Here is a 25849-nt window from a genome sequence, read left to right as displayed (position 1 = left end):
CTGTCATCTCTTTCAGCAGTTGGTTTCCCAGGGCAGGACCCCCCACATTTATCCCTGTTAGAGTTAGTCCATTGCTACAACACTGCATTTGGCTTGTGCTGTGTAATGGTGTCGCTTCCCCTCCTGGCTTTGTGTCATCTGGAAATGTGATGCAAACCCTCTGGGGTTTCATTCAGAACACTGATAAAAGTCCTGACATTTGGGCCCTGGAGAGAGCTTTATGTCATCCTGATGGTAACTGATGTGGTATGAAGGTTCTAAAGTCAAATAAACCTGGTTTGAATTATGGCTCTGCCACCTACTGTGTGACCTCGGACTAGCTAGCTAAACTCTGAGTTTCAGTTTCCTCATCTGTAAAATGGGGCTATGAGGATTAAGGGAAAAGATGCAGGGAAAGCATTTAGCACAGAGTAGATGCTGCACAAATATTGATTCTCTTCACCCTTTTTCCTGTCAACATGGATTCATTAATCAGCATCTTTTGCTTGTGGTTACTTAACCAGTTATTCGTCCAATTGATTATACTAGAATCCAGGTCCGTATTTCCTCATCTTGTCTACAATATCTTAAAAAGTGCATTGCTAAAATCCCACTTACATACAGTAGTCTCCTCTTGAAATCCAGGCAGAGACAAAGTAAAAAGCAGTATGATTCCACTTCCATGAAAACTTAGAAAAAGTAATAAGCTACCAATGAAGCTGGTTGACCTTGAAAACAGTCAACACCTGGGCCACAGGCACTATTGGGCAACCACTCTGTGCCTGGCAATGAGCTGGGAATATGCAAAAGTTGTACAATGATTAAATGCAGTGTCTGTGTTCAAGGAATAAGGCTAGCATTCTAGAGTCTTAGGGGCTAATCTGGGTCACAGAATTGAGTGCAGTGATTTAGTTCTATTACAATCCAGTCAGCAAACATTTATGGAGGGGGCTCTTACTCAGTGCCATCTCACCCCTGTTAGGTGCTAAAAGGGGTGTGGATGAGTATAATAAAAAAGAAGACACCACCATTCTTTGTATTCAGGGAACTTAACATCTGGAAGGGGTGGGAGTTCTTTGTGCCACAGGCCCTCTGCTGAGTGCTTGAAATGCAGAAGACGATTCTGCCCGCTCCGTACCCAAATTGTATCTTATTTTCTGTAACTATTTGTTTCTTTCTGTCTCACTCAGGGGGCAGATGTTTGCGGTAGAGACAGCGGCTGCTGGGATGGTGTCTGCCACACAGTAGGTGGTCAAAACCCAGCTACTGGAAGAAAATGCAGTGGAATCGCTCCAGGTTTCAGTTTTCATTTTTGAACGAGAATAACAGCTCCAACGGGACGCTTGGAGGTCAGAGTAACGATGAGAAGGTAAGAACACTTGGATGGAAAAGCCTTCTAGAAATACTAAGTATTCGTTCTCTCATTTGGACTTTGGCAAACCAGGGTGTTTTAGGCACTCGAGTTCCTAAAATTGATTTCCTCGATAGAGTTGGAGGAAGGGAAGTGAGGCAATGCTTTTAGTCAGGGTGCCCCAAATGAAGACGGGGAAGGAGGAGAGGTGGCAGAGGTGAGCCAGCCGCCAACCAAGGACCCAGGGAAGAGGGACATCCCGGGCGCCAGCAAGGATACGGATTCTGCACCCGCAGGGGCAACGCGAGTGACAGACCTGAGGGAAAGGGAGAGCGCAGGGGCGAGGAAATCCAGGGAAAGCGCGCAGATTGGCCCTCCACTCGGGGCGTGCGCTTCTGTGTGCCAAGCGATTGGTGGCGGGAAAGTGGCAGGTAAACCAGCCCCGCCGCCTCGCCATTGGCCAGAGGCCTCTCCAGCAGCCACACAACTGGCCAGCGGAGCGCCGAGCCGTGAGCGGATTGGCCGGGGGCAAGGGCCGAGTCTGGCTCGCTTCGGGCGCCCGGATTGGCTGGCAGGAAGAGGCAGGTATCCGGCCTCCGCGTCTCCTCCATTGGTGGGCGGGGAAAGGGGGTTGGGCACAGCGATTGGTGGGCGGGGGGCCGGGCCTGGGCCGGCGGGGAGCGGATTGGTCGGAAAGTAGGTTAGTGGTGCGACATTTAGGGAAGGCAGAAAGTAGGTCAGGGACGGAGGTGCCTGTTTACCCGCGCCGGACTCACCGCCGCTGCCGCCGCGGGATCCGAGTGGGGGCGCGGGCGCGGGCGCTCCCGGCGAGCCACGGTGAGTGTCGGGCTGGCTGCGGGCAGCGGCATGGCCCCGAGCACCCCACCGGGGGCCGTTAGCACCTTGGCAGGCGCAGCGACCCCGCCACCGCCCGGGTCGCTGCCCGGCCGCCCGGGAACCTTGCCCGACGTGCCCGCTGCCGGCCTTAAAGGGCCCGTGCCCGCTCCCTGCCCCCACCGGGGCCGTGAAGAGGCTGCGCCCCTTAAAGGCGCCGCGCCCGTCCGCCCTCATCATCCCTCACGGGAGCCGGCGCTGCTGGGTAGGAAGGGCAGAGGTGCCGCAGGCGTCCCTAAAGGGACCGGGAAAGTACCTACGTCCCCTCCGCGGGCATCGCTACCTGAAGCAGGGAGGGAGCATCTAGCTGCCTCTTAAAGGGACAGCTCCGCCTTTTGGGAGCAATGACCGACTGAAAGCGAGTCCTAGAATGTATCCCCGGGAGCTGCGTGGACCCCGGAGGGGTCTATCCTTGACGGCTGCATCCCCAAGGGCGTTGGGCGAGCGATGCCGCTTCTGCCCTTCCTCCGCCTCTCCTTCACTTCCCTTTCGGGAGCCTGCAGGGCTGGGTGGGGGCGGGGAGGGCGTCTCCTTCGAGCTTAGGGAGTCCGAGCCTGCCCGCCCCTTTGGCCCTAATCGCCGGGGCTAGCGCTGCACCCGGGAATCCCCGGTCCGAGATGGGGCCGACCCCAGCCTGCGAACTTTGTCCAGCCTGAGCCGTCTGGGTTCTGGGCAGCCCCAGTAGGAGCCCTTGTGGGTATGCGAGCAGGTGCCCCACGGAGCGGAGATGTCGCCCGGCGTCCAGGTGTGGGTGGGCCCGCCGCCGGTCCTGGAGCCCTGGAGCGCCGCGGAGGGCGCAGCGAGGCTGGCTTTAGCACCAGGTTTGACAGATGTCAGAGGAGAAAAAGGTTCCCGCTCTTGATTGCCGGGGTGTTGACAGCCAAAAGAGCTTTCGTTTGCTCAGAGGAAGAAGTAGAATAGAAATTAATACCGACCTTGTGGGGCACGAGTCAGCCACCCCAGGGGTCGGGAGAGCTGGCTGCGGGAAGCACGCAGGTGCCTGCGCTCAGATATGGGAAGGGCTACACCAGCCTTTGGCGTCTGTTGTCAAGTTTATCTTGGCCGGTGGGGGCACCAGGCTGACGCCCCTCACACCACATTCCCTGTTCCCTTTTCCCTCCCTCAAGAGCTAGGGTCCTTCTCAGGCACCTAGCGTTGTTTTGGCATTTTGGTGCTTGTGATCCCTCTGCTTATATAGTTACTGCTCAAGAAGGAATTATTAGCCAAGTTTTATCGCCCAGCTCCCAGAAATAAGATTTGATATTTATGAAGAAACATTTGACTATTATATCTGTATTTCCAGGGTCTTCTTTAAAAAAAAATCCATAAAAACTGCTGATGCATCTCATTTCCCTCAACACTTGTTTGTCATCTACTCTTGTGACATCTGCTGCTGTTCCCCCTTTAATCTATTTTTAAATGACAGCTATTATTTTAATTCTTCTGGTCCCATTGATATCAGGATCTGTCAATTTGGGTTGGTGGAGTTTTTAATGTAATGGTTGAATCATGAGCTTAAAATAATCATTGCTTCTCCTGAGCAGTTTCAAATAATCTCATGCTCTCTGTTCTTGCAAGAAATCACTGCTGTTAAATTTGATGTTCATATCAATGAAATTCCAAAAATATTTTTAAAACACAAAATTAAATCTTTCAATCCATGCTGTTACTGAGTCACTTTATTGATAAGTCTTTAAAGCAGTTTGTTGAACATACTTAAAAGGCTTTAAAATGATTTTGAAATTATCTGTAGGATCTGAAGCTGAATCTGTAGAGGCATTTTGGTTTTGTTTGTAAATGTAGCCAGTGAATAATGATAATATTAATAGGTTAAAAACAGTTAAACATGTACATTATTCCAACCCATAAAATTTTAAACGAGAGAGAGAGAAAGCAACAGGTGTGGTGGAAGAGCGCTAGCCTGAGAGTTAAAATACCATGGTTCCAGCCCAGACGTGGGCTTTCATGGCTATGCCGCTGGGGCAAGTTGCTGAACTTTTCTGTGTTCTAGTTGCCTCAGATGAAAAATAAGGCAGTTGAACGAGGTGATCTCAGAAGTTTCTTCTGCTATAAAGTTCTTTGTGTCTCTAAATATTTAATACATTTAAATTCAGGTTGGTATTTTACCTGCTGAAACCCCTGGAATATCTGAGCTGAAGTCCTATTTTCATAGAAACTTAAACAGATGGTGTTTTAAAGAATCCATTTCAAATGATTTATAAATAATGACTTCTTAGGAGTTTGTCTACTATTTGCAAAAAAGGTTTGCTTTTCACAGGGAGGGAAAGGAAGTGGCCGTGCTTTCAGATTTATCCCTCCACACTGACAGTCTCTACCCAATTTATGTAATAAACGATGGACAAACAGTATAGAAAGATTTGGCTATGTTAACAGATTCTGTGAGAATATGAAAAACTAAGCATTTCATTTGTCTTTGACGTAATGGTTGCCTTCCTTTTATGAGCTTACTTTTATTTGTGATTCCATCATCAACTTTCACTACAAGTCAGTATTAAAGAAACATTGCCCCTCACAATGTTATAATTATAGGAGGTGATTTTAGTTACTGTCATGATAAACACTTGCAGGGAAGTAAAAAAAAAAAAAAAAAAAAAAATCCTCTGTAGACCTTAAGGATCAGATAGGAGCCCAGAAATAGGCATGTTGCCCTTTTCCACAGTCCTTTCTCTCCTCATTGCCACTTTATCATAATACCCAGGAACTCCTAACTCCATCCACCCTGGCTGTTCTTTCTTTCTCCTCCATCCAGCCTGGCTGTCCCTTTCTTCCCTCCCTCCCTCCCTCCCTCCCTCCCTGACTTAAGCTCCCTTGATATTCTTCCTTCCTGCCCATAATGTCCTGTCTCTTACCTCCCCTTCCTCCATCTTCTCCTCTCCTTCTAGTTCAGAAAAAGCAAGTGGATCTCTCCTCTGTTCCCTCTTCTTGGACCCTCACTTTCAGTGGGAGCCCGAGTCTGGTAGCAGGAACTAGGACTCGGGTTAGGCTGTGTTGCCTTGGACAAGTGCTTGACGCTTCTGGCTGCAGGCAGGCTCCTTTTCTGTGGTGTAATGACAGTGCCTGCCTCATGTATCTGTATGAGGATCAAGGGAACAAGAGAGATGATGCATATAAAATGCCTGGCACACAGGAAGCTCTCCCCCATTGCCTGCTGCCACTCCTTCCCACCGCTGCCAGAGTCCTCTCACCGGAATATCCTTCTGTACTGTTTTTCTTCAGTCTCTTTACCAACCCCAGAAAAACCTTTGTCTTGATTTAGGAGAGGAAGGATGGAAGACAAAGAAACAGATCTGTTATAAGCCTGCTTTCACATGTCTATGCTTGGTCCCCCTGAGTCTCCATCCCTCGCCCTCCTCTCTGCCTGGCAACCTCTCACAAGGCTGCAAACATTCACCTTCTCTACACTGTCATCTGCTCCATCCTTAGGTCCTGCCCTCTGGCTTCTCGCTCTACCACCCTTCTCTATATTTCTTCTGAAAGATCTCAAAACTTTAAATATTGAATTCCAGGGGCCATTCTTAGTCAAAAGTAATTGTTCTTTGCCCCTTTGCAGCTTTTACCCTGCCTGTCTTTCCCTCCTTGAAATCCCTTCCTTCCTGTATCTTTGGGTTATGATGCTTTTTTGTTATTGTTGTTGTACTCTTCCTGCATACCCTCAAGGTAGATGTCTATCCTGGCCTCCACTCTTCACATTATCTCCTTTGCCTAGAGTCCCATTTTTAATCCTGATCTGTCTCTCCTGCTTCAGCTGCCAGCAGGTTCACTGCATACACTCACAGCAGCCTATAAGCCAGCATTGTGGCCTTGGAGTTACAGATTGCAAACTGCTTGCAAGCACTGTCATCCTCCTGGCATCCTGGTGCTGTACCTTTTCACCCCTAAGCTGTCCTGAGACACAGTTTGGTTGGGTAGTTAATAACACAGACTTTGGAGCCAGATTTCATATCCTGTTTTTTTTACCAGGTTTATGACTGTGGTCAATTTGCTTCGTTCTCTATGTCGTGGTGTCCTCATCTACAAGACTGGGATCTCTGTAGTCCCTATCTCAATGAGTTGCAGTGTGGACTAAATGAGTTAAAACATTAAAAATGCATGAAGCTATTCATGGCACATAGTAAGCACTCAATGAATATTAGCTGTCTGCATTGCTGCTGCTCCTTGCCTCTCCATAGCCAGCCCACCTGTCTGCCAGGCTTTGCTGTGTGCACAGGACCGACCAGTCAAACTGAAGGACTTTCCATTCCCTGGACCAGCCCTTGTCCCTTCCCAGGCCCCAATCTTCTCATGTCCAAATCCTATTCCGCTTTAAGACCCAGCTAAAATGCTTAGTGCCCCAGGAGCTATTACTTCTTTTTTTTTTTTCTTCCTCCCCATATCTAGCAGCCGTGTGCCCCAGCCCTTGGTCTACCTGATTCTCTTAGGTACTGCTGTATTCCATGTTGTGTTGGGCTGTCTCTGAGCATATCTCACTTGGCAGGGAGTCCACCTTGGTTTTCCAAAATGACAGGCACAGGGAGCCTTCTGGATATGCTTATTCCAATGAACTGTCTGGGGGAGGAGATGGGATGGGATAAGGCACTCTGGGACTAAGCAGCTGGGGGGAAGGGGACTACACCAGTGGAGAGGTGGGGGCATGAGATGAGAAATGCAACAGGGGCACAAATGGACATGGTCACGAGTAAATAAATAGTCTACATGGAAGGAGGGTTTGAGTTGGGGACTTCACCTCTGGGGAGATGGAATTGGATAAGCTTTAGTCATCTTTGTTTCGGGGGAATGTTGAGTGCTGACATTTGATGGCAAATGATTTTTATGTTAGTACATGCTGTTCTTTTAAGTAGTATAAATTCTTGTTTATCCAGCCTGGTTAGAGAAGGGGTTGGATGGTCTGCCTAATTTAATATTCTGGTTAATACTCTACCCATTGGATTTTGTACATATACTGAGTAAAACATTTACATGTTTTCAAAAGGCAAGAGAAATCTTATGGAGCTAACTGCCTCTAGCTGCTAACCACTAATTTGAAATGTGTGACCTAGGCAAATTAGTTAGTGTCTTTGAGTCTGATTTATCTCATCTGCAAAATAGGAATAATAATAATGATGGTAATAGCAGCTAACATTTATTGAACACTCTGTCATCTTATGTTTATTAACTTGCTTAATCCTCATAACAACTACATGAGGTAGGTGTGATGATTATCCTCACTTATCCACAGTGTGGTGGTTTTGTAAACTGCTCAAGGTCACTCAGCTGGGGTGGGGTGGGGCAGGATTTTTTTCGTGGGGACTCCAGAGTCTGCTCTCTAACCACTGCAGCAGATGTCTCCTGGGAGGAACCACTGAATTAGATCCTGTACTCGAGGCTCTCAGCACCATGCCAGGAGCCTACTAGGCCCACAATAATTGGTGACCAATCTTATTGTTGACAAATGGGGTATGCACCTCCTTTTAAGCAGGACTGAGGTCCTTGGCAGCGGGACGCAAAGGGTGCATGTTTGGCTACTACCCTAATAGCAGTTACAAGGGCTCCTGAGCATTATTCTCACTCATATCCTGTTGTGCATTTCTGTCTCTCTTGCTTATTCCTGCCCTTCTGCAGCATTGCTCTTACACAGGCCTTGTGTGGCTCAGCCAGCCCCTCCCCAGACAGCTTCTTGTGTGAGATGAACCTCTGAACAGAACTCATTACCACCTACCCCCAACCTCTCCCCAACCCCCCCCCCCCCCCCCCCCCCGCTCCAGTCCCCATCATAGCCATCTGCAGATCTCCTCACTGGGGCAGAGACCTTTTCCAAGTCTCTCACCTTCCTCCTCCTCTCCCCAGCTCCTTACCCTAAAGACAGATGTTTGCAGCCTTGGGCTGTGTGTGATTGTGTGTGTGTGTATTTTTTTAATGCCAGTTGTTCCCCAAATACATTTATATAGTAAGGGAAATATTGTTTTATGTCAAGAACCTGTTACATAAAAATATGTTATATAATGTTAAAATATATACTGCACAGGGAAATTAGATACTACTTTTTTTCAATTAATAAAAAAAGATAAACACAAGCTATACTGGATATAATTAATCTCGGATTTGGAGGCGTGGAAAGACAAGCTCTTCCCTCACAGCTATCTCTGTTATCCTCCTTGAGTGCTCTGAGTGTAGGATGTATGGGAAGTTGACCTGAATCTGCCATGGAATCTATTGTGACATAGTCTGGAAATCGTCTATTTTTAAAGAGGAAAATGCCTTGACATCTTGCTCACTAACATCTTTCATGTCTAAGCAGAAGGAAGCTCTTTTTGTCCCACCTACTTAGACCATTCAGGTAATGGTCTAAACATGTATTAATCAGTTTTTTGCTTTACCCTCTACATCCTTCAATTTTTCCCGCACGATATGGCCAACTTTGCCTTCCAAGAACAGCCCTGTTGCCAGCGGTATGTGGTTGACTACCCTGTGTCCAGTCCTTCCGTCTGATCCTGTTTCTCTCCCCCCTACTCCCCCCCCCCGCTGCTGCCATTCCCAGAAGGAGCCTAGTGCCTGAAGTTCAATTTTGCTTGTTTCTGCCCTGCCCTGGCTGGGCCACCCCATGATATACTCTCTGTTGCTATATGTCTTTATTCACATCACTTCGTTGACCTGAGAGGTTCTCTTTGCCTTTGCCTGCCTTGAGTCTCTCACTTCTTTGGAAGCCTCTTCTGATGATATATCTCTCTATCTCTCCTTTTGATTGCCAGCCATTCATTGGTACTTCATATTTAGAAAGTTATCATATTATATCTAATCAGGATGGCCAGTTCTCTCATTTTTAAATAGTTTCATGAATTATCTTGTCCTCACTTCCCACTCTCCAACTCTACTCATTTACTCATTCAGTGACGTTTATTGGATGCATATACAGCAATGAATAAAACAGAGTTCCAGTAAGAGGAGACAGACAATAAACAGTTAAACATGTTAACTCCTGGCAGTGATAGATGCTAGGAAAGCAATCAAATAGAGTAAAACAATAGCGATGATGAATGGTAGGAAGGAGGTTGCTTTAGTTGTGTCTTCCAGGGAGGCCATTCTGAAGAGGTAACATATGAGCTCAGCTGCAGGAAGATCTGAGGGAAAGTATCCCAGGAAGAGGGAACAACAAGTGCAAAGGCCCTAAAGTTAGAAGTATCTTGATTGTTTTTGAGGAAAAAGCCCGGGTAACTGGGTTATAAGTTTCTTACGTACAGATGTTTTATCCTCCCTGTAGCCCAGTGCTAAAAAGGCCCTGTAAACACTTGCATACAGAATTAGAGCATTTGCCCTTGGTTATATATTGTATAAATAGCAGTTTACTGTAACTGTACTCTGCTCAGAAGACTTTTACTAAAACATATTACATGTAAGTAAATTAAGGGTTTGAACGGCTTTCTCATAAATGTACCCTTAGCATGAATCACCAACTATTACTGTTTTAAGTCTGTTTAGTGTAGAGCTTCAGACCTCAGAATTGTTTCACATGCACAACCATCTTAAAAACAGGTTTTGTTCCAACAGTTCATTTGTAAGGCAGTTGATGGAAATTTAGGATAAATTTTTTCTATAGGAAAAAAAAAAAGAACTAAATGGTGGTTTAGCTCCCAGGCAAGCCCAAAAAAGCCATTTAGTGCTGCCTGTAGCTGAAACCATACTGTTTAGTACTAAAGCGTTACCAGAACTAATTAAGCCTTCTGAAGCTAGACCCCTCATCTACATAGCATTATAGGTCATTTACTTTTAGTATTAATGAGACCCATTTTCCTTTGTCACACCTCCTACTATTTCTTCAGTCTGTCAGAAAGTTTTATAAAAGAGATTTTTACCTTTGTGCCTTTAAGATTTTGTTTCATGTGTAATAAATGAGACAGTGGTGTGGAGAGCAGGGAAAGCCCTGAACTGGGAGTTGGGAGAGGCCCAGGCTCCAGTCTTGGCCAAGCCATTGACTTACTGAGTTACTTTGAGTAAGTTGCCCTCATTGAACTTTGTGTTTTTTTGTTTACTTGTTTTTTAAAATAAATCTTTATTATTCAGATTATTACAATTGTTCCTCTTCCCCCCCCCCCCCCATAGCTCCCCTCCACCCGGTTCCAACCCCACCCTCTGCCCTTACCCGCCCCCCACTGTCCTCATCCATAGGTGTACGATTTTTGTCCAGTCTCTTCCCGCACCTCCCACACCCCTTTCCCCCCGAGAATTGTCAGTCCACTCCTTTTCTATGCCCCTGATTCTATTATATTCACCAGTTTATTCTGTTCATCAGATTTTTTATTCACTTAATTTTTAGATTCACTTGTTGATAGATATGTATTTGTTGTTCATAATTTTTATCTTTACTTTTTTCTTCTTCCTCTTCCTAAAGAATACCTTTCAGCATTTCATATAATGCTGGTTTGGTGTTGATGAACTCCTTTAGCTTTTTCTTATCTGTGAAGCTCTTTATCTGACCTTCAATTCTGAATGATAGCTTTGCTGGGTAGAGTACTCTTGGTTGTAGGTTCTTGCTATTCATCACTTTGAATATTTCTTGCCACTCCCGTCTGGCCTGCATAGTTTCTGTTGAGAAATCAGCTGATAATCGTATGGGTGCTCCCTTGTAGGTAACTAACTGTTTTTCTCTTGCTGCTTTTAATATTCTCTCTTTGTCTTTTGCTCTTGGCATTTTAATTATGATTGTCTTGGTGTGGTCCTCTTTGGATTCCTTTTGTTTAGGGTTCTGTGCGCTTCCTGGACTTGTAAGTCTATTTCTTTCACCAGGTGGGGGAAGTTTTCTGTCATTATTTCTTCAAATAGGTTTTCAGTATCTTGCTCTCTCTCTTCTTCTGGCACCCCCATAATTCGGATGTTGGTACTCTTGAGGTTATCCCAGAGGCACCTTACACTATCTTCAAATTTTGGATTCTTTTTTCTTTTTGCTTTTCCTGTTGGGTGTTTTTTGCTTCTTTGTATTTCAAATCTTTGACTTGATTCTTGTGATCCTCTAGTCTGCTGTTGGATCTCTGTATATTATTTTTTATTTCAGTCAGTGTATGCTTAATTTCTAGTTAGTCCTTATTCATATCCTCGAGAGTCTCACTAAATTTATCGGCCTTTTCTAGAAAATTCTTGAAAAACCTTATAACCTTGGTTTTGAACTCTATTTTCAGTGGATTGCTTTCCTCCATTTCTTTCATTTGTGACCTGTTTCTTTGTCTCCGCATTTTGGCTGCTTCCCTGAGTAGATAGAGTGGCTTTGTGTGCTAGGTGTTCTATAGGGTCCAGTGGCTCAGCCTCCCCAGTTACCTGAGGTGGACACTCTTAGTGCACCCCTTTGTGGGCTGTGAGCACAGTCTTGTTGTAGTTAAGCCTTGATTGTTGTTGGTATCACTGGAGGAATTGACCTCCAGGCCAATTGGCTGTGAGGATCAGCTGTGTCTACGCTGGGAGAACTTCTGTGCTGGAGACACCCTTATGAGACAAGACTTGCTTCAGTGGGGCTTTGGTGCTCACTGAGTCTGCCCCCTGAATGTGTCCCTTATGGATCTGAGGAGTTGTAATCTGGATGGTCCTACTCTGACCCCTGGGTACACTGGCTCTTGGATCTCCAAGGAGGTGCTAATTTAGCCTCTGCCTGAGGCCACCCAGCAGGAGCTACAGAGAGATCTGCAAATTCCTCTTCTTTGTTTGGGTTTTGGAGGTGCCCAGATGAGGCCCCACTGTGAAGCAATGCAAGCTGCTGGGGGGCCTTGGGCCTTCTTTTGGATGTTCTGGGTCTCACTAACTCAGCTGCAGTTTGTTAGGTCAAAGGACCAGGCCATTCATATGCAAAAGCCTCTGCGCACACCTGGGGTGGGGCGGAGTCTCGGGGCGGAGTCTCAGGGCGGAGCAAACAGCAAAGGCTTCCCATCAGCCCTTCCCTAAGAGGCCCCCGGTTCTCAGTGTCCCTTGGTAATCGCTGCAAGCACCTCTGAGAGAAAGCCGCCCTCAAGTTCAGTCCAGTTTCTCCCCGTATGAGTCTGGGTCCCCAGAGTCTCGCCCGGAACTGGAGTTCAGAGCAGTCGGGAGCTTGTGTCTCCCTGCGGATTGAAAAAGCCAGTCACGTACTCAGTTGCCAGCCCTCTCCATGCACCTCTACTTCTACCTTTACTTCCGCAGCTCCTCTGAGTCTCAGTGTGCTTTTCTCTTTCCTTCTAGTTGTAGAATTTCCACTCAGCCAGCCTTCCTGTGGCACTGGATGATGTCCGTTTTGTCTTTTAGTTGGAGTTTTGAAGTTGTGCGAGGCAGCAGTTCAGGTGTTTACCTATGCCGCCATGTTGGTTTCTCCCTTACCCTGTGCTCACCCTCATTGAACTTTGATTTCTCAGGTCCTTGTTGGCTATGAAATCTTGTTTTCTTCCTGTGACAGGAAAATGTGTGTGTGTGTGTGTGTGTGTGTGTGTATAATTATTATTATTTAAGCCTACCTTCAGATGGCTACCTCAAATTTTTTTTTAATGAAGTAGATCACACAAAAATGAGGAACTCAAGAAGTTCCCATGCATAGTGTTCAACAGTTACGTATTCAACATGAACCTTGATTTTGATCTGCTATCTTTTTTGATGAATTGAAAGAATTTTTTTCCTAGAACTTTTGGTCCAGATAAGATTCCTCTGTTCTTGACCAACTTATCTTCCATGTAATTATGTAAATAGTTTTTCTTCTTAACTCTTAAGTATAAAAATGGTGACTATGGTTTGTTGCTTATGAAATATACTTATAAGTGCCCTTAGGGAATGAAATGAGTTTGCAGGAGAGAGCAGAGCTGAAAGAGTGTGGGATCAAAACATTTTTAAATGTTAAATGCAAAGCTATTTTCAGTATCCTGCTGGAAGAAAAAAAAATTTTTTTTAAGGCTTTAGAGGATACAAGAGGTTTCTGCTTCAAAGGAGAAAAGAGCCTCAGATTTTGCTGTGGGAGAACTACCTAACTACCAACTACCAGCCCTGCCTCTTTCCCCACCTCTGAGTTTTGTTTTGTGTTTTGTTTTGTTTGGTTGGTTGGGTTTTAGGTTGTTTGGTGTTTTTTTTTGCATCAAGTGCCATATTTGCTATTTGGGAAGTTTGATATTTAAAATAATGACAGAGGCAGAGCTCAGCTAGGGTGTTAGGAAATTAGAGTTTATGTGACTTAGGATGCCGAATGCTATGCTGTGAACTTCACCATTAGATTCTAGACTGAGGGACGCCTCATTGGGAGTGACAGAACACTTTTTTTTAAAATTTCTTTATTGATTAAGGTGTCACATATTTGTCCTCATCCCCCCATTCCCATCCCACACCCCTCCCCACGGATGCCCCAACCCCCTGTTGAACTTAACCATTGGTTAGGCTCATATGCATGCACACAAATCCTTTGGTTGACCTCTCCCCCCTCCCCCCACCCTCCCCTATCTTCCCTCTGAGGCCCGATAGTCCGATCGATGCCTCCTTGTTTCTGGTTCTGTTCTTGTTCATCAGTCTATGTTGTTCATCATTTCCCCTAGATGAGCGAGATCATGTGTCACTAGAGATATACTTATAAGAACTGAATGTGAGACGAGCAATAATAGTTATGCTGACAGGCAAATGAATCAGTCTGTAGTGAGTTTCTTTCTGGACCAACAGTTCTTTTGAGACCCAATATCAATGTCCACCAGTTCCTTATGTGTACATGTCGGCACTGACCCCTCAGCTCTGGATGGTGGACAAATGGTGGTAATGCAGGTCCGACTCCCTCTGGTTTGGTCTCGGCCGGACCCAGGGGCACGGCTTCACCCGGACCCAGGGGCACGTGGCCTCACCCGGACCCAGGGGGTGCGTGGCCTCACCCGGACCCAGGTGCGCGCGGCCTCACCCGGACCCGGGGACAGAACACTTTTAACACTGCCTCTGTTTGGTCAGTTGAGAATGGTACTTTACATTTTTTCTTTTTTCTTTGCTTGAAGGCATAGCAAGGAGTTGGTGCAAAAAGTTGTTGCTCTGTGGATTTCACTTTGGAGCTAAAAGGTGGCATTACAACTAGTCTTCCTCCTTAGATTCTGGAATATGAGCAGTTATTTTGTCCATATAGTTGCTGTATCCCCAGCAAATAAGACAGTGGCTGTGCAGCGTAGTCACTCAATAAACAGTGGTTGAATGAGTGAATTCAGCTGGGAGAAACCTCAACTCTTTCCCTTTCTGATAGTGCAGACTTGTGAGCTTGGTCTTACAAGGGACCTTGTAGTTTAGGTCACGATTTCCTTTTGACATTTAATTCTTCAGGTTGGCCATATATCAGTATCTTTTATTGATTATCAGGAATTAACTGGCAGTGGTTGTCCCTGCCCTACTGATGTTCATCATTCTGTTATCTTGACTTGGCTTCAAAGTACATCAAATTAATAGCTGAGCCACATCAACTCCAAGAAAACTTGTGTATTTGTTTGGGCATAGTACTACACATTTATTTGTTCAGTCAACAAATATCTGAAGGGCTATATACCAGGCACCATGCTAGACCCAGAGGAAGAGCAGAAATGATTGTTGTGGTCAAAGAGGCCTGCAATTTCACCTACTGGTATAAGATAACCCCAGGCCATGTATAATGCCAATATAGTGGTCTAGATCTAGACTACCTATAAATGCTATAGAGGTTTAGAAATGAGAAAGAGCTTTGTGAGGAGGAGGAGGCTTCATGGAGGTGACCAGTTTTAAACCTGACCTTTAAGGATGGGTAGGCTTTAGATTCACACACAAGGAAAGCACAGGTATTTCAGGGACGGATGGGTGGCAACATAGCACAAGGATGGGTGGCAATAAAAGCACAGAGATAGGAATGACCAGTTTGTGTTCAGGGACATAGATTTACTTGGAATAAAGGGTTCACAAATAATGTGGAAACTTAAGTTTGGAAGATCATTCAGGAAACATGTCATTTCAGATTACAATAATTGCTAATATAGAGAGTTTTTATGATGCTCTTAGCATTTCACATGTGTTATTTAATCTAATTACTACAAAACCCCACAAAGTAGGTCTTATTATTAGCTTCATTTTAGAGATGAGCAAATTGAGGCACAGAGAGATCCAATAACCTGCATAAGGGCACATCGCTGGTAAGCAGTAGATTCAGGTGTAAAAACCAGGCCCCAGTGGACTCTGTTGTCTCCTAATGTCCTCCAAATGCAGGATTTGGGTTTGGTTGGGGTGGTTTTAGAGTCATGCACTGGAAGTGGACAAGACTCTGTTGAACCCACTCCTTCAGATTGCAGATGAAGAAACTCAGCGAGGTAATGGCAGGTCAAAGTTTGTTTGCTTAGTGAGGTAGAGACTGGTAGGCAGTGGAGAACCACTGAATTTGTTTTATTATGATTGTGATGCTAGTGGCATGAAATAATTCTCCTTAGAGCATTAGTCCAGTGTGAGTGTTTCTGTTGGATTGGAGCAAAGAGATATTCACTGATAGGAGGCTGCTAACTGAATGCAGACAGAGGGTGAGAGGAAACCAGAGCTGGGAATTAATTGTCAATTATGTTAATTGGCATGGCTGTTTTCAGTCACCCTTTAGATTTTTAGAGTGCGGGGAACATCTGCCTGTGTGAGTGGCTTTCAAGTATGTGAATCTGCACTGAACTGTGACTGTGATACCTTGGTTAATGAATTCTCCAGAAGCAAAGCACCAGCCATTTTGAAAGTTGAATGTTTAAAAACAAATATCCACACTTTCTGGAATGAGCACTGAATTGAGAACCAGATAATCTGCATTCTAGGTTGCTTCCACTACTTAAGCAACAGATAGTCTAAGCCAATTCACTAAATACCTCAGACTGGTTGATTCCTTATTTGTGGAACAGGTATAACAATTCTTGTCCAGCCCCTTACAATGTGGTTCTGATGCTGGAGTGAGATAAGGAAAGGTTTTGAAAGCTGGAAAGTTGTTCCGTGGTTGTAGGGAGCAGCTTTCTGGAGTTAACAAGGCATACTGGCCTTACAGGGATAGTTTGGAGGGCGGGCCCAGAAGGAAGTTGCCCTCCTCCTGGGCTTGTTAGGGATGTGGCGCTGTCCACCAGGTGGGTGCTGACAGACCTCATTTTGTTGAGTAGGGCCATATTTTAAGGGTGACATTACATTTCACCTTTAGATATGAGGATCCACAGCCTGAGCATGGATGGAAAAGTTAAATGCAGACATCCAAGTTGATGTGTTCTCTGCACATACCTCTCAGGATAGTGATGCTCTGCTGTGAATCAGAAAAACTAATGTCAAGATCTAGCCAGCTAGCCAGTGGGGCATTCTTGGATGTCTTACCTATCCTGGGGTATAAGGCAGAAGTCCAGAAAAACCTTGATTAGCTTGATGGATTAATAGGTTATCCAGTAGGCTGTCCAGGTAATATTTGACTGCAAAGTCTGTACCAAAGTCTTGACATGAAGGACGGAAGATTTGCCAAATCCGAATTTTTGTTAGTATCACATGATGTATCTATTATTATTATTAATAATATTATTAATAATAGCACCTAACCTTCAAGTATTTACCATCTGCCAAGTACTGTGCTAAGTGCTTACAGGCCCTTTCCCATTTAATCTTCACCATAGTCCTATGGGTAGGCACCGTCAGTCCCACTTTCTAGAGGTGCCTCAGATGACAAGTGGAGAAGCTGTGATTCAAACCCAGGACAATCTCCTGAGCCTACACTCCTTTAATAGCATCATTCTTCTTCTTCCCTTTTCCTTCTTCTTTCCTGCTTCCTGTCTCTGATTTGGGGGTTTCTGACAGGGCATTGGGTCTTTGGGAGGCATTTTGGTTGATAGACATGTCACCACACAGTGGTCTCTGCTCACTGCAGCTCTCCCTTCTTCGCAGCCATGGCTGACATCTAGCAGCTCTCGCTGGCTACTCTGTGACTCACGAGCAATGGATGCGAACAACTAATGCAGCAGATTGAATACTCTTGTCAGCTAATATACATGGGGGATTGTAAAGAGAGAAAAAGAAGACAGCAAAAGAAATTGCTCTGGGTGGTTTTGCAAAAAGTGGTTGGGTAGCTTGTTATCTCCTCAGTTTTCATGTTAATGCTTGTCAAAAATCTCCCCACAAAAGCCTTTCCAAATGTCACAATCCCCGTGACACCATTTACCTCTGTGTGATTTACAGAGCACTTTTACTGCACTGTCTTGTTTAGTCTTCACCACAACCCTATGACAAGAGGTGAAATAAAGATAAGAGTTTAAGCTATTTTTCAGGGTCCCAAAGCCAGTCAGTGGCAGAACCAGGACTTAACTCTGTTTTTCTGACTTTAACTTCTTTCTTCCCAAGTTCCTCTCTGCTTTCTTTATTAAAGATGTTGTCAAATGTTATGATTTACTGTATTTAGAAGTCATCATTAAAGTGAAGTATTTTTTTTCTGCACACTATTACCAAATCAGAATTACTGATTCAGAATAAATAAAAGGTCATGTGATTGGTTGTTGTGTTGGGTTTAATTGCTTTGCACCTGCTTTCTATGGTTCAGACTATACATAGATCCTTTGTGGTATATTATTGGGTCAACAGCCCTTCTAGCTTTAAAAGTCCCAAGGCTTTAATAGATAGTAAAACACAAGTTTACATAATTTATTTTAAAAGTTGACCATGGAGTTCTTGGTTAGGAACACAAGCTCCTATTATCACATTGTTTCCATGGCAAAATTGGCCGTGGCTCACATCGTGTCAGCTCTCAGTGCCTTTTCTAGGAATGGAGAGAGCTGCTGAAGGAGAGGGGACTGGTCATGCTTATTACTCGGAGCTCTTTCCCTCTTGTCACTGCAGGAGGCTGATTTGCTTTTCTGGGCCCTCTCAATTTTCCTGTGTCCCAAACATAAATCATCTTTGAGGTCCTGGTTTCATTTTTTAAAAAGTTTTCCATGAAATAAACCTTAATGGAACCCTTTCTTATATGGGTTATCCCATATAAGTTGATGTGTTCTCTGCACATACCTCTCAGGATAGTGATGGTTTTGAATATCCCCTTTAAAATATGTCATTGGTGCCTGGCCAGTGTGCACCAAAAGGTTGCTGGTTCGATTCCCGGTCAGGGCATGTGCCCGGGTTACAGGCTCAATCTCCAGTCAGGGGCGTGCAGGAGGCAGCCGATAGATGTTGATGTTTTTCTCTCATTGATGTTTCTCTCTCTCTCTCTCTCTACCTCTCCCTCTCCCTCTCCCTCTCCCTCTCCCTCTCCCTCTCCCTCTCCCTCTCCCTCTCTCTCCCTCTCTCTCTAAAAATATCAATAAAAACATCTTTTAGGAAAAAAAATTAATGATGTCATTGGTGACAAAGCGCTTTACTAGGAGAATGAAGAATTGGTCTCACTTAAGCTTCTTGTATTACTTGGGACACAGAGCAAATTCTGTATTATAGAGACACACAGACACAATGGTTGAAACCAGGTGGAAGCTCATTTCCCTCTCATGTACCAATCTAGAGTAGATAGTGGTCCAGGTCATCTGTCTTCAATATTTGGCTTCCACATGGTGGTTGAAAGTGGAAGCTTTGTTTTTTACCATTTCCCAGAGGAAAGATCAGGGGGCACACAAGCAGTCATTTTAAGGTCTAGACCTGGAAATAGTATATTCTTTTATCCCAGTGACCAGAACCTAGTCATATGGCTACATTTACCTGCAAAGGAGGCTAGGAGATAAATGTAGTTGAGAGGCCATGAGTTCAGCAAAATCTGTGTTTTCAAAGGATGAAGAGGAGATAGAACATTGTGGGAAATGAGCAGTCTGCTACATCATGGTACCAATGGGAAGGAGTAAGTAAAGTTTGAAGTTGGTGCCTGGATAGCTGGGGAAATATGAGTCTAGGGTTAGAATCTAGGCAGGCACACAGAAATCAGGGCATCTGCAGCCATCTAGAGGTCAGGGCAGTTCATTGCTCAGAAGCTAGGCAGCCAGGTAGAACCCAGGTGCTAGAGGGGATGAGAATAATCCATAAGACTTCAGTTATTAATAAGAGGAAATTCACCAGTGTGAGTGGTACAGTCAAAGAGCACTGGACTAGGAATCAGAAGACCTAAGGTTTGAGTCCAGCCCTTCCACTGAATAGCCTGGGACGAAACTCCAATGACCAGTTGCTTTCTCATCTAGGATATGGGAATAATGGTGATCGCCTTTCCTGTCTCCCAGGCTTAATGTGAGGGTAATGGATGGGGAAGTGTTGTGCAAACTGCAGCCCCATGGAAATGGGCATAGCATCTGTGTTACTCACCTTTGTGTCACCAGCACCCAGTCCAATGCCTGGCATGGACATAGTTATTGAATGAAGTGTGAAATATTGTGAGAGGTGAGGAAAGTGCATTGTGGTGAGGAGATCTTGATCTCAGACAGTCATCTCTGCTAGGCAGAAAGGTTTTTCTGCTCTCCACTGGCCAAGGCCTTGGGCTCACACGTATAACCCCACCAGGACGTGGGCAGACACCAGGACAACTCCTGACTGGGTGGCATATGACATATAATTTGTCCTTGGAAAGACCATTTGCTGACACCACGGTTTAGGTGACAGAGTACAACAAAACTGGCAGTAGGACTTTCATTTGTATGTGATGGTCCATGAATGTGAACTGATCATTTTTAAATGGTTTGCTCCACCCAAAGACTGGAAGATGAAATCTACCCAAGGCCACCAAAACTTTATTTCTTGCTTCAAAATAATCAGGTGCAGTTATAAAATTCTGTTGATTTGGGGAAAATGTGTGGCTTATTCAAAGTAAGTATTTGTTAAAACTAATGATAGAAGTAAGAGGATACAAAGATGAGCCTAATGTTTCTGGTTTAAGGGCTATTTCTGTTCTAGCAATAGGATTTTTTGTCTTTTGCTGGGAAAATGGGGGTTCAGTGGAATAATCAGGATTTTTTAAACTTCATGAAGGGTTTATTTTATTCATTTTGTTACTTAATTTGTTTATTCTCTATGGGTGAACTTCTTTCTCAGGACTCATTGGAGCATTTTTAAATGGATTTCACTGGGCAAAAGCAGGAATTGAAATTATATTCACAGTATGCACTCGGCTCTATTAAACTCTCAGGCATAGAAGGAGGGAAAGGCACCAAAATGTTAATAGTGGTTCTCATCTCGTGCAATTGGAGGAGATTTTTATTCTCATGTTCTTCTCTGTGGTTTCTTATTTTTCAACAATGAGCATGTATTATTTTTGTAATCATAGAAATTCAGTTAAAAATTAGTCCCACAAATTAGTACTCTCTAGCCAAAGCAAGAATCTTTATTTTTAGCAACCTGGCCTGGGCTATAAACCCTCAAGTTAACTCAGACCTATCCTGATTATTTTACGGCGGAGCATTAAGGAACTTGTTATAAAGAAGATGTTTTCCTTCTGGAAATCAACATAGAGAGCTAAGGGTTTATGATGTATGAGTAACTCCTCCTAAAAGTTGACTAGCTTTTATCACAGTCACTTAAGGAAATGAACTTTTCAGGTTTCCTACTCACTGTGTGACTGTCTCTTTCCTTCAGCCTATACTCCTGTGTCCCTGGGGCACCCCTGACTCTGTTATCCCGGGATTGTGTGACCCTGTCCTTTGTTCTCTCAGGCCCCTTCCATTTCTAGTGTTCTCAGTTTACATCCCCTCCATCTGCTCATGAATTGATAGATTTGGTTGTGACTTCTTCCCCCCAACATTTTTATAAACTGAAGAGAGCTCATTGTTCTTTCCCTGCAACAGCTTATCCTTGCTCCTTGTCATTGCTCATGTGAGTAGCCTCAGCAGTGCTCCTGGGATGTGCAGGGAAGGGGCGAGGGCCCTGAGCTGGCTGAAAACCTTGGGGAGGCACTGGCCATCCTTCCAGCACTTGGCCCATACCTAGCAGGGCAGGCTCAGGCATGGCTCTTAGAAATGACTGCTTGGTACTTGACGTCAGGCAGCCCCTGAACCATGTATTCATCTGTTGAGATCCTGCAGAGTGGCAGCCACTATTCTGAATACTGGATGGGCACAGTGACGAGCAAGGCATACCTGACCTCTGCTCTCAGGCTTATAATCACAGATTGTAAAAATGGCCCCTAGGGTGGTTACATGTGCCCATTTGTAGTGGAGCAGGAGAGTCAGAGCTGGGACGATTCCAAGGTCTGGCTCCTTGTGTGTCCCCAGTGCTTTCTGTTGAGGAGGGTAAAACCAAAAGAGACTTCTTGGTAAAGCTGAGCTGCTTCTCCCATTCAGTCAGCCTGGACCCAGCCAGGGCCTGCAGGAGAAAGCAGAGCTGAGCTCTGGGCTGGTTCTCTTGGTCACTCTACCTGCCCATCTCTGGACTGCCTCAGGAGCATGTCCATCTTTCTGAAGAGTGACGAGCCAGTTTGCACATAGGGGTCCAGATTTGTGCATGCTGCAACTTTGTCTGAAGGCAAGCTTGTATTTTCTCCCTTACTTTCAATTTTTAATGAGGGCCTGTTGGTGTCCTCCAGTGGAATATTGGGCTGTTACCTTCAGGAAACTAGTTTCAATTAACGCCTCCCTGCCTCCTCATCACCAAGCCACCCCCAGCCCTTTTCCTGGTGGCCCAGAGTCTGGCATGTATTTATACTATTTTTCTGTGCTATTGCCCTTTCTGGAACTTGCTGACTAACTCTCACAGGTCTTTATGCATCACTGTCTGCTTGGCTTCTCAGAAAAGCCTGGAATTGGGCAAATGTGAGTGACTTCCCTGATCATCCTTGCTGAGTCTCCTTTTCATTAAACGTCTCTGTGAGACCTAGGACTTGGCCATCCGTCCTGCTCTTTGTGTCTCCTCTTTCTGAAAACCAGGACAAATAGGACCCTCACCCCCATGGAGACTCAGCACCCTTTCTCCTACAGACATTAAAGATTGCTTTTCTGGCCCTTCTCCTCCCACCTTCCTGTTTAGAGAACAAAGCCTTAAAAGCTTGCGTGGCACCAGTTTGGTGCAGTATGGAAAACTTCAAGTTATCTGCCCCCTGCAGGGGTCTGGGGACTCAACTTGGCTTCTACAGCTCCCCACCCATGAACAGTGGCATTTAACCAGAGAACAGCTCATTCATACAGTGATCATTTAACACTCCTACCAGGGCCCACTAGGAAGGCTTTGTTACTAAATTTTCTCTGGTGGGTGTTGGGGGAAGCTTGTTACTATTCCCATTCTTTTGGTGTTATTACCATTTCTTTTAGAAATATATCTGCAGCCCTGGCCAGTATTCTCAGTGGCTAAAGCGTCAGCCCGAGAACCAAAGGGTCACGTGTTCGATTCCCAGTCAAGGGCACCAATCCCCTTGAGCCCCAATCTCTTTATCTATGAAAGAGTGATCATTGAACCTACCTCAGGGGATTCTGAGTGTGGCACAGTATATAGTTGAGTGTGATTATTACAGTAGCCTCTGAAGTGGTCTCCTGCTTCCAACCTTGCCCTACTACCGTGTGTTCTCTGCCCAGTGAGCCCATGCAGAAGGGGTCAGATCAGGGCATGCCTGTGGCTTAGAACCCTCTAGACAGTAGCTTCCTGTCTTACTCAGAGGAAAAGCCAAACCCTCAGCATGGTCCACAAGGCTTTTCCGATTCTTCTCTGACCTCGTCCGCCCCAAGGCCTGGGGTATGGTTCAGTAGGCCTGGTCCTGCATAGCACCCTGTGGTGCATGTGAGTGGTGCCCGCCTGGGCTATTAGTGCACAGCTTGTGCGGCTGTATACACTGATCCTGCCTGCCCTTCTCCTGCTCCAGCCGTCAGAATCCTAGCTGTGCTTCAAACATACCAGGCATGCTTCCTGTTCAAGCTCTTTCTCTGACTGCCCCTCTGCCACCAATCCTCTTCCCCAAGGTGTCTGTCTGCCTGGCTTGTTCACTCTCACCTTCAGCTCCTCACTCAAACGTCACCCTGTTTAAAGTTGTACCACCTAGCCCACTGTCCCACAGATGTTCACTATTTCCCTTTTCTGCTTTATCTTTTTCTCTTAGAACTTACCACCATCTAACATATTCTACAGTTTACTTAGCTATTTGGTTTATTGTCTATCATTTCTCAATAGAACCAAGTTCTGAGGGCAGAGTCTAGTGTTTATTTTGATCACTGCTCCATCCCCAGTGCCTAAAACAGTGCCTGACAACTAGTAGGGGCTCAATCATGAAGAGTAATTGAATTTGCAATCAAGCAAGTGAAGTGTTTAGTACAGTGCTTAGCACACAGTAAGCACCCAATAAATGCTGGCTGCCCTTATTTTTTTTTATTTTTTTTTAATCCCACCCCTTCCTCCCTCTGACCCCACCCCTTCGTGCCCTTATTTTTATCATTGTTGTTGAGTACCCTGCAGGGACCAGCTCCGCTTTGGCTTTCTCTGTACCCTGTCTCAGCCCCTTCTCTGGTTGCATGGAACCATGCTGCCTCAGCTCCTTGCTGCTCTTCCCTCGGTGCCTTCTTTCTCAGTGTGGCATTTATCACACTGCGTTAGTGGGGATTATTTCACTCTTTTCTCTGCTTGAGTCCGAATTTTTGCAGGGCAAAGACTGGCTTGTTCGGATTTGTGTCTTAAGTGCCCTGTGCCTTCTGTTCAGCACGTGATAGGAGCTCAGGAAGTGCTCACTGCTCGGCCAGGGCAGGTGAGAGAAGCTTCAGAATCTGTTAGGACTCTCACCGATGGTCCTGGCTCCTGCATCACTGCCTAATGTTTGCACCCCTTCCACGGGCGCAAGGGAGAGTTTGACATCCACTTAAATGATGGAATTGCTAAGGTTATATTTAGAGAAGATTTGGGGGAGAAGAGGGCCTCCTGTGCATAGTTCTTTGAGTCACAGCATTTGAGTAAACTGATTGTTTCACATGGGAGAGTCTAGCCCTTTGGCTGCTCAGGCCCCAAGTGGTTGGGGTCATTCAGTGGAGAGAGTGTGAGCAATACCAACATGTTTAGAGAAGGACTTGGAGAATGAGAGAAAGCTTGAGCTGGCCCTTAGGGGACTTGGGGTGGGGAGGAGAGCATGACTTCTGGAGTGACGAAGGAACAGGGGAGCAGCCCCTGTCCATTTTGGGGAGGGGTGAGTGCCTTGGGAGGCATGATTAGGTAAATGGTTTGGACCATATGAGGGAGGACCTTAAATGCCAGAGCATTGAGTTTGGTCTCTTGTATGTAGGTGAGTGTTGAGGGGTTGGGTCCAGAGTAGGGATTCTGATGGGGTAGGGGTAGGAATCAAGGGGGACATAGGTTGTAGATAGAAGCCTGGAGTCATTTTTCTCCTATCCAGAGATGGAGTTGTCTGTGGTATAGGCCATGCCATGAGGGACCAGCATTGACACCCACAGGGCAGCAGAGCCTTCCAAACCAACAAAGGACTTAGAGGTGGGGGTTTGACATGGATGGGCTGGAGTGCAGGAGGGAGCTTTTTCTCTTTGGGGTGTCCTGGCATCACCGGGATTTTCCTGCTCTGCCCTGGTTAGGCTCACCTATTCACTATGAGCCACTCTTTCACTGCGTCAGTTGGGCCCTGCACCGTGTGCCAAGAGGTCCAACTCATCAGTCGGTCTCATACCAGAAAAGCTTTAAACCCAGATACAGGCAAACTCAGATACAGGCAAACTCAGATTCAAGTGTCAGCTCGGCCAACAACTCTCTGTGTGTCTTTGACCAAGATGCTTGTTTTCTTGGGGGTTCACTTTCTTTATCTGTCAGATTAGCAGCAAGCAAGCAAAATCCCTGGGTTCTAGGCTACAGCCCCTTAAGTCCCGCCTTCCTTGGGTCAGAATTAGCCTCTGAGGCTTGGGAGGGACCGAGCTTTCAGGTGGAGCCCAGTGGCCACACTAGGGAAAGGACAAGGCTTGACATTGAGCATCTTAGGGGTTTTGAAAATTGTTTACTCGCCCAGGGATTGATGAATTCTGAAAAACTAGAGAGGTCTCTTCCCATTCCCCTGGCCTACTTTGGGTTCTTGAAATGACCTTGGCTTGGTGGAGCCCTTCCTGCCTCCCACTCTACCCTTCTAAGTAGGGCCCCTGCCCCATGCCAAGGGTTCTGATTTTCCTGTGGCTGCCACCATCCTCTCTAGCCCTATTTACTGAGATTTCCTCTTAGCTTTTCCCTAACTTTCCTTGTATCTGACTGTAAACCCTGGGCCTAATCTGTTAAGCTTGATGACACAAACACGTATCCCTACACATTTGCATGCCCTTTACTCTTAAGATTGCAACTTCAGCCCTTTTCCATGGGGTTCCCTGGTTTTCATTATGCTCATTTAAGATGGCTGCATCATTTTCTATCAAGGGAATGTCTTCAATAAGCTATGAGCTGGTAATGGGGCATTTAGATGGCTTCTAATTTTTGCTCTTTCAGCTAATGCTGCATTAAGCCATCTTTGTGTATTACAGAATCATTTCATTAGGTTGGCATTTATCTAGCTAATGGCAATGACCCAAAATTAGATTAAGAATCAGAATTTTTTTTTCAAGAAGAATGTCATGAGTCTATATTAAATTTTTACTTTAAATGTCAGGAACACCTTTGTTGTGTTTTCCATGAATGAAGAAGCAAGTTAATGGTAATGTGAGCTTAGATGTAAGTGAAAGGCTGTGTACTTACAAGTAATACATGATTTGCTGCTTGTTCTGAAGTGTAGAGGTGAGCAGTAAATTCTCTTAAGGA

General features: G+C 45.4%; 1 protein-coding gene across 4 annotated transcripts in view; it reads left to right on the top strand.

The window, feature by feature from the left end:
• The first annotated feature begins 2037 nt into the window (after positions 1-2037).
• BMAL1 (basic helix-loop-helix ARNT like 1) overlaps positions 2038-25849 on the top strand; it is a 106619-nt gene continuing 82807 nt past the window's right edge. For all 4 annotated transcript variants that reach the window (XM_079787732.1, XM_079787734.1, XM_079787731.1 and 1 more), the window contains exon 1: positions 2038-2167. The gene's annotated coding sequence lies outside the window, so the exon portion shown is untranslated. The remainder of the gene's footprint in view (positions 2168-25849) is intronic.

The sequence above is a fragment of the Cnephaeus nilssonii genome (assembly GCF_951640355.1).
Source record: "Cnephaeus nilssonii genome assembly, chromosome: 13".
Classification (NCBI taxonomy): domain Eukaryota; kingdom Metazoa; phylum Chordata; class Mammalia; order Chiroptera; family Vespertilionidae; genus Cnephaeus; species Cnephaeus nilssonii.
The sequence above is the reverse complement of the archived record's forward strand: the minus strand, read 5'-3'. Positions and strand labels throughout refer to the sequence as shown.